Consider the following 8,080-nt stretch of genomic DNA (forward strand, 5'->3'; position numbering starts at 1 on the left):
TGCATTCTTCTCTGCTCGAAGCCAATGGCACGCGGCCTTGCAGCTTTTGTTTGTCAAACGAGAGGCCACCAGATTTCTATGGAATGACTGTAGCCACGCGCAAGTTTCTCTTCATGCATGTGCACAATTGTCGTGAGCACATTAGGCGTCTAATGTTTCAAGTACCTTGTCACCATTAAATTTTTCAAGACCGAGAGTGACCGTCCTTCTGACCTTACTTGACCGAGCACTTGTTTTATCCCTGCGCCGCTAACTGCTTACGAGTTCGCCCCAATGAAGTTTTCTAGTTAGGCGCAAGCTTTCTTGCCGTCATTCTGGCCTGACTAACGTTACCAAAACGTAACAGAAGGAACCAGTACAAGCTGCGTATGCTGCCCCAGATACTGACGCGTATTGAGTATTGCATCTGCAGAAATTATGTATGTCCAATGAGTGACTTCAGCTACCATAAAGAGCGCCATTTTTTTGTTGTTCATGTATGTTCAACCTTTGGGTGGCCTGAAGCGGCCTAAAAATATTTGGCTTAAAAATATCTGTGAAAGATCTCAGATTATGGAGGTGAATGTCCAATGCTCTCTATTCTGTTAAATTCAGGGAGTGTTATTATTATGTACGCACCCAAATCTTAATGTTTATTTTCTTACTTTGTAAGCTAAGTTAGCTGGTATAATGCTCATTGATGTGAGGTTTTTTAGTTCAGCCCACTTAGGTTGCGGAAAACTTCTTTTTGGGGTGCTACTTCCTATCCTGAATGACGTGAGGAAAGTTAATGCTCTCGGCAGGTTTATCGAAAGCGATCACGAGCCTGCAGACATGCAGGAGAATAATGAAAAACTGGTAGTCATCGCCTCTTAGATAAGTCCGTTTGCTCGTGAAGGCTGATTTTATTGAGACAGAGCGCAGTTTCGAACTAATTTTGCTTTGCTGGCTTTTATGTCACGCTTGCAGTTACTGTAAACAAGTGACTTAATTTTCGCGTTGTCATGAGGTGGGACGGGCAGTCGTGAGACGCCGCCAAACTTCAGAATGCCTTTCCAAGCGGAAAACTTGGACGTCGCGTGCTTGTAACGTGCTCTGCTCCTGCGGCCAGTGTTGGATTTCGTCTACAACCGTTCCTTTCGCGAATGACAGGATGCTTTTTCCCGGGGGCACCATGAATAATTAATACCGCTTTTGTGCAAAATTAAATAGTCTGCGCTTGAAATTTCAGGAGCTACATGTTTATGCTGCAGAATCCTTTACTTTCAGAAACTTGCCATCCAAGTATTACATGTCGAATATCATTCTTCACACTCATTCAGACCTGACGGAAGACGAATTAGTCTGATAGCCTTGGTTTTTAGCCAAATGCAAGGGTAGAACGCGCTGACGTCTGCGCTCAAAGTATACAATTGATCGCATACACAGACGGGCTAAAGGAGAGAGCGCGCAAACGTTAATCCGTTGTTTCAGATTTCTCCCATGGCAAAGGAACTCATTATGCGGTCTTTGCGTAAAGCTTAAGATGTAACACATAAAATCTTGACGGTTACCACTGACGTGGGCCGAACTGGAAGCGAGCATGCATTCTTCCGCGTGATGGGCGGTGGAGCGGTGGGGCAGTGGTGACCCCACCGAGGTGTTGGCGGGAGGCGGAAACAGACTCCGTTGCGAAGGCCGTAAGAAGAAAAGCGCACGCTCCCCTCTTGACCGGCCGTGGTGCAGCTTTAGCAATTCGGCTAAGGGGCGAGAGAGGGCGCTGAGCTGATAGACAACGTAGTGTTCCTGTTTATGCTCCCGCAGGGAGCAGAGTTGCGCGAAGGTCCGCCATTTTGTTCCAAGTTGTGCGGGAAAGCAGCTCCTCGAGCGCACAGGCGCTGGGATCATGGCGGGGCTGGCGTTGTAGAGCAGTTCGCTTTTTTTTTTGAAAAGCTTACAAACGGCGCTCGATTCCGGGCATCCTTTTTTCCTTTTACTGTCTCAGTGCTCAGGGGTCGATGTTAAGCCCATCATACTTCGTTGAAAAAACGTCGAAAAATAATCGGATTTTCCGAAAATATCATACAGCATGACAAAAAGATCGCGGAATGACAGCGATAGCTCGCAGTACGGACATTTATGGCGCAGAAATGCTTGGAAATGAAAAACCTGCGTGAGTTGTGCGATGCAAAGAAGTGCGGTAATGCATCTCCCTGAAGAACCACATTGAAATACATTATTCTATAGGGTTGTGACCGCCGATGTTGCACGAAGCTTGTGAAACCAGGCTGCATACGATCTGAATGCGGGCAGTCTAAAGCTATGCATTTTGCACACAAGTAAGTCTAACCCACCAAAGGCACAGATATCGCAAACTCGCGCGCTTATCTTTCACAAAATATACGTATCATTTGTCGCTCTGACTTCTAGCCCTCCATTGCATTTTTCCTATGCCATGGTCATCTTTTCAAGCCAAACACATCACGTGCCGTACTTCTTTAATATCCAAAAGTTTGAGAAGCCTGCCTTAAGTCACTGCAGCTGAGTTGTGGTATACGAGTTTCCAAAGGTCTCGAAAAGTGTTATTTAATTGCTCGTTTTTCCATAAGCACCATTGCGTTTTCTCTTGGCCTACTTGAATTATATGTACCGTCACTGCATTCTGAAATATCTTTGTTTTTGGACAGCTCCATGCTTTTACTCAAGGAAAAATAATTATCTTAATATCCAATTTTGCTTTCAAGTATTTCATGCTATTTTTGTTCCCCTCTCCTCCAGTGTTAACATCCTTGTCAGTAGAACCTTAAGGGTATTCTTAAAAAATAAAATAGTTAAAAAGCCGAGACAAAGCTTGTTCTCATGCTGAGAGACTGGCCTCCCACTTCTGTGTAGTAGACTCGGTCTAGAAGAAAATTTCACATACAGTTTGCTTGTCAAACATTTTTTTTTCCAAAAAAACAAACCATTTCTGCAAAATGCTGGAGGTGGCCGCAGAATAAGCAGACGGGCTGGCAGCGGCTGCACGATAAATGCTCTGTCACGTGCAGCCAGGTTAGGAACAGAACCTTTATTCACATTATCATTTGGAACTTGTAGCGTTGGAGGAAAAATGAAGATAATTTGTTGATGGCAAACATGAGTCGCCGATTGGAGTTTGAGCGTGCCTGCTGAGCAATTTATACTTTATATTGAACTGTAATTTTTATCAGACTAGGCACATAGCCAAATGATGGTTGCAACGCTGGAGGGAGGTATGAGACGATGGAGGTTATGTGGCTAAGTGCACGAGTCATGCAAATACGGTAAAGTGCTCTTTATTCTCTTACCTCGCATATTTGAGTTCCTTTCGGGGCTGCTTTCACCCGTCCCATACGCAAAAGCCAGCGCAGTCGCTGACGTACGACTGACCGTCCAGACGGCACTGCGTAAAAAGCTTTGCCGCTTTCGGTACAGTTCTTGCAGTTTTGCGCACTGCACCCCGTCATAGTTGGCGGCTGCCGTCACTGCACACTATCAAAATATATAACAACTGGAGCGCACGGAAAAGGCGGGAACACACCGCAGCCGACCGCACCGGACGCGTCCGATCACGATGGCAGCCGAGAGGGTAATGGGGCTGGCGAGGAACCGGCGTTGTGCCTGGAAAGTCGGCTCTTCCACTTCAAATTGGAACAAACGTCGTCTGCGGAATCACGTGACGGCCGCTTGGCGAATGGCGTCAAGAGCGGCGCAAGGAAAACAGTCGCACCACTCTTCTCCCTGCGGGAGCATATACAGGAACACTAAGACAACGCGCAGTGGCCTACAGGGGCGTCATAGGATGCCTCCCGGCTCATCCGCCTACCGCCGCCGGTAGTAAAAAAAGCCACCAACCGCGGTGAGCATTTCTTTCAGACTTCCTGCTCTAAGCGCCGCTGCGGGTCAATAGCGACTGGTTTATTAAAGTCACTGCTACCTCTTCCGCAACGCTTCATTTATTCGGCAGATTACCCTGCCAACACAAGTAAAGGGCCGCCGCCTTCCTTCCTCGTCAGTCCTACTGACTGACATACGAAATCGCGCGCTAGAGCGTTTTTATTGCTGAGAGACGCCTTCATTCATGTCGCCAGGGCGAACTACCCATAGACTTCCTGAGGAGTAAAGCTAGCTAGCCTTAAGGTTGCTCTGGCGCCGATATATATATATATATATATATATATATATATATATATATATATATATATATATATATATATATATATATATATATATAGAGAGAGAGAGAGAGAGCAGGGATAGGAGAGGAAAAGACCAGGAAGAAAAAAAAGGGGGAGAGAGAAACGATGTCATGATGTCGATATCATTTTTCTCTCTCCCTTTTTTATTTTTTCTTCCTGATCTTTTCCACTCCTATCCCCCCCCCCCCCCAGTTGTTTGCACCCGTGCTTTCGGCTACTTTTGTCCCTCGCGCCCGCTTTATAAAAGCTGCGTGTTTCAAATGCTGTAGTGCACTCGAAAAAGGCTGGCCCTCCAGCCGAAACGAATGAAATCCTGTTTGATATATATATATATATATTCTTCCGCATAAGTTGTGGCTTGAGAAAGAGTTGTAAATTCGGAAGCATCAGGGCGGTGAGGTAGAATGGTGTCCATTGGGCAAGAAAGCTGACGTCCGTACAGGAGAAAGTACGGAGAGAATCCGGTGGCGGTTTGAGCAGCGGAGTTATAAGCGTATGTGACAAAAGGGAGAACGCGGTCCCAGTTACAATGGTCGGAAGCAACATACATGGCCAGCATGTCGGCGAGGGTACGGTTAAAACGCTCAACCATGCTATTTGCCTGGGGATGATGGCAGGCGGAGCTGGCGCGGTGAACGATGTTGCATTCCTGAAGGACAGCTTCTACAACTTCAGAGAGGAAGGCCGGACCTCTATCACTAAGCAGCTCTTTGGACGCACCATGGAGAAGAATGATGCGATGGAGAATGAAGGATGCAATGTCGTGGGCTGTAGCGGATGATAAAGGCGACGTTTGAGCGTAGCGTGTAAGGTGGTCGATCGCAACGATGATCCAGCGGTTCCCGGTTGATGTGCTGGGAAGAGGGCCGTAGAGGTCGATGCCAACTCGCTCGAAGGGCTGCGTTGGGCAAGGCAGCGGCTGATTAGGAGCGGCGGGTTGGCGAGATGGATGTTTGCGTCGCTGGCATGGGGTGCCGGACTGCACGAACTGGCGGACATAACGGACCATCCCACGGCAGTAGTACCACTCTCGTAGACGGGTGAAGGTCTTCTAGAATCCGGCATGGGCACACTGGGGATCATCGTGGTAGCAAGAGCAAATGAAGTAGCGCGGATGTGTCGGAATGACGAGAAGCCACTTGCGACCGTCCGGGAGGCAGTTGCGGAAGTAAAGAAGCTCGTCTCGGATGGCGAAATGGCGGGGCTGACGACGGATAGCACGGGAAGGAGGTTGAGACGACTGGCTAGATAAGAGGTCAAAGAGGCAAGTGATCCACGGGTCTTTGCGTTGCTCTGATGCCAAATCAGTGGACGCAAACGTCAAAGAAGGCAGGGCTGATATACAACGCACTGCCTCAGATGGTACAGGGGAACCTGAGAGGGCATAAGCATCGGCATGTTTGTGGCCGGAACGATAGATAACGCGAATGACGTACTCTTGGAGTCGCAGAGCCCAGCGCGTCAGTCGACCAGAGGGATCTTTCAAAAAGGACGACCAGCGGAGAACGTGGTGCTCGGAGACGTCAAAAGGGCGCCCGTATCAGTAAAGGCGAAATTTGACGATTGCCCAAACTATGGCTAAACACTTCTTCTCGGTGACAGTATAGTTGGCTTCAGCTTTTGTGAGAGTCCGGCTAGCGTAAGCGACAACGTATTCGTCAAAGCCTTGCTTGCACTGAGCGAGCGCTGCACCGAGGCCGACACCGCTGGCATCGGTGTTGAGTTCCGTCGGAGGACGAGGGTCGAAGTGGCGCACAATTGCTGGAGTGGTCAGGAAGCGACGGAGTGTCGTAAACGCTTCATCACTTTCTGGCGACCAAGCCGAAAGGTCGTGGATTGAAAGGAGGTTGGTCAGGGGGTCGATGATAGTGGCGAAATTGCGGCCAAAGCAGCGGCAGTAGAAGGAGAGGTCGACGAAGCATCGGAGGTCTTTTACAGATGTGGGCTTTGGAAATTCGGCCACAACTCGCAACTTGGCCGAGTCCGGGAGAACGCCATCTTTCGACACGACATGTCCGAGAATAGTGAGCTGCCGAGCTCCGAAGCGGGACTTTTTCAAATTGAGTTGGAGGCCAGCGTCGGCCAGGCAGCGAAGAACAGTCTCAAGGCACTGGAGGTTAGACGAAAAGTCCGGGGAGAAGATCTCAACCTCGTCTAGGTAATTAAGGCTTGGGTGCCATTTGAGCCCTCGAAGTATGTTGTCCATCATGCGCTCCAAAGTGGTGGATGCATTGCAGAGGCCGAAGTCCACGACATTAAATTTATAGAGCCCGTTGGGTGTGACGTAAGCATTTTTGGGGCAATCAGCCTCCGCCATCGGCACCTGCCAGTAACCGGAGCGCAAGTCCATTGAAGAAAATAACTCAGAGCTCTGGAGGCAGTCCAGGGCATCATCGATACGGGGGAGCGGGCAAACGTCCTTGCGTGTAATCTTGTTCAGACGACGGTAGTCTACGCAGAACCGGATGGAACCGTCTTTTTTCTTGACCAGGACCACTGGCGATGCCCACAGGCTGTGCGATGACTGTATCACGTGACGTTTGAGCATGTCGGTCACCTACTCGTCAATAATACGGCGCTCAGCGGATTACACGCGGTACGGACGTTGGCGCAAAGGGGCATGGGTTCCAGTGTCAATACAGTGGGTAACGATGGTGGTGCGGCCGAGGAAAGATTGCTGGTAGTCAAACGAATCTTGAAAACGCTGCAGAACGGCGAAGAGCTGGTCTCGTTGGGCAGACGTCCGAGCGGCGTCGACGCATAGGTGAAAAATATCGGCAGAAGACTGATTGGTCGTGGGTTCGGATCCCACCGGCGGCATGGTTGTTTTTTATGCTGTTTTTAAGTAATTTTCTTTAAGCGATTTATTAATCTAAGTAATATTATCCCACTGATAAGCACAACACATAATAATAATAATAATAATAATAATAATAATAATAATAATAATAATAATAATAATAATAATAATAATAACGTTCCCCTATGCAGCTTGGTTTCGGTGACTGTTGGCTCCCTTCATTAGTTTGTCAAACGGGCCCCTTATTTACTTTACCTTGTCTGCTAATAGCTGAACGAGGGTCTCGGTTCTGGCAGTCTTGATGCCACAGGTTGCTTAAGAGGGCTCTCGCACAGTTTCCGCCCTCGCCGGTAGATGACGTTCCACGTCACGCTCGCGGTATTACAGGACGTGCTACGTCCGCCGCTATGGTCGAGGGTGGCGCTGGTGAACACTCTCAAGGTTCTCGTACACCCAATGAACATAAATACCCACGAGAGCAGCAGATTGGACAGCCGTCGCCGTAGCTCAGTTGGTAAGAGCGCCGGACGCGATATTCGGAGGTCGTGGGTTCGGATCCCACCGGCGGCATGGTTGTTTTTTATGCTGCTTTATATAAGTAATTTTCTTTAGGCGATTTATTAATCAAAGTAATATTATCCCACTGATAAGCAGAAGACATTAAAAAAAAGATAACGTTCCCCTAGGCACCTTGGTTTCGGTGACTGTTGGCTCCCTTCATAGGTTTGTCTAACGGGCCCCTCATTTACTTTACCTTGTCTGCTAATAGCTTAACGAGGGTCTCGGTTCTGGCAGTCTTGATGCCACAGGTTGCTTAAGAGGGCTCTCGCACAGTTTCCGCCCTCACCGTTAGATGACGTTCCACGTCACGCTCGCGGTATTACAGGACGTGCTACGTCCGCCGCTATGGTCGGTCGAGGGTGGCGCTGGTGAACACTCTCAAGGTTCTCGTACACCAAATAAAAATAAATAGTCACGAGAGCAGCAGATAGGACAGCCATCGCTGTAGCTCAGTTGGTAAGAGCACCGGACGCGATATTCGGAGGTCGTTGGTTCGGATCCCACCGGCGGCATGGTTGTTTTTTCTGCTGCTTTATAAGTAATT

General features: G+C 48.6%; 1 non-coding gene across 1 annotated transcript; it reads left to right on the forward strand.

Annotated features, from left to right (window-relative positions):
- The first annotated feature begins 7,471 nt into the window (after window positions 1-7,471).
- On the forward strand, window positions 7,472-7,545 carry TRNAS-CGA (transfer RNA serine (anticodon CGA)). Its single transcript has one exon. It is a non-coding gene; the product is annotated as a tRNA-Ser (tRNA).
- Window positions 7,546-8,080: the final 535 nt, after the last annotated feature.

This window comes from Amblyomma americanum, chromosome 1 (genome assembly GCF_052857255.1).
Source record: "Amblyomma americanum isolate KBUSLIRL-KWMA chromosome 1, ASM5285725v1, whole genome shotgun sequence".
Classification (NCBI taxonomy): domain Eukaryota; kingdom Metazoa; phylum Arthropoda; class Arachnida; order Ixodida; family Ixodidae; genus Amblyomma; species Amblyomma americanum.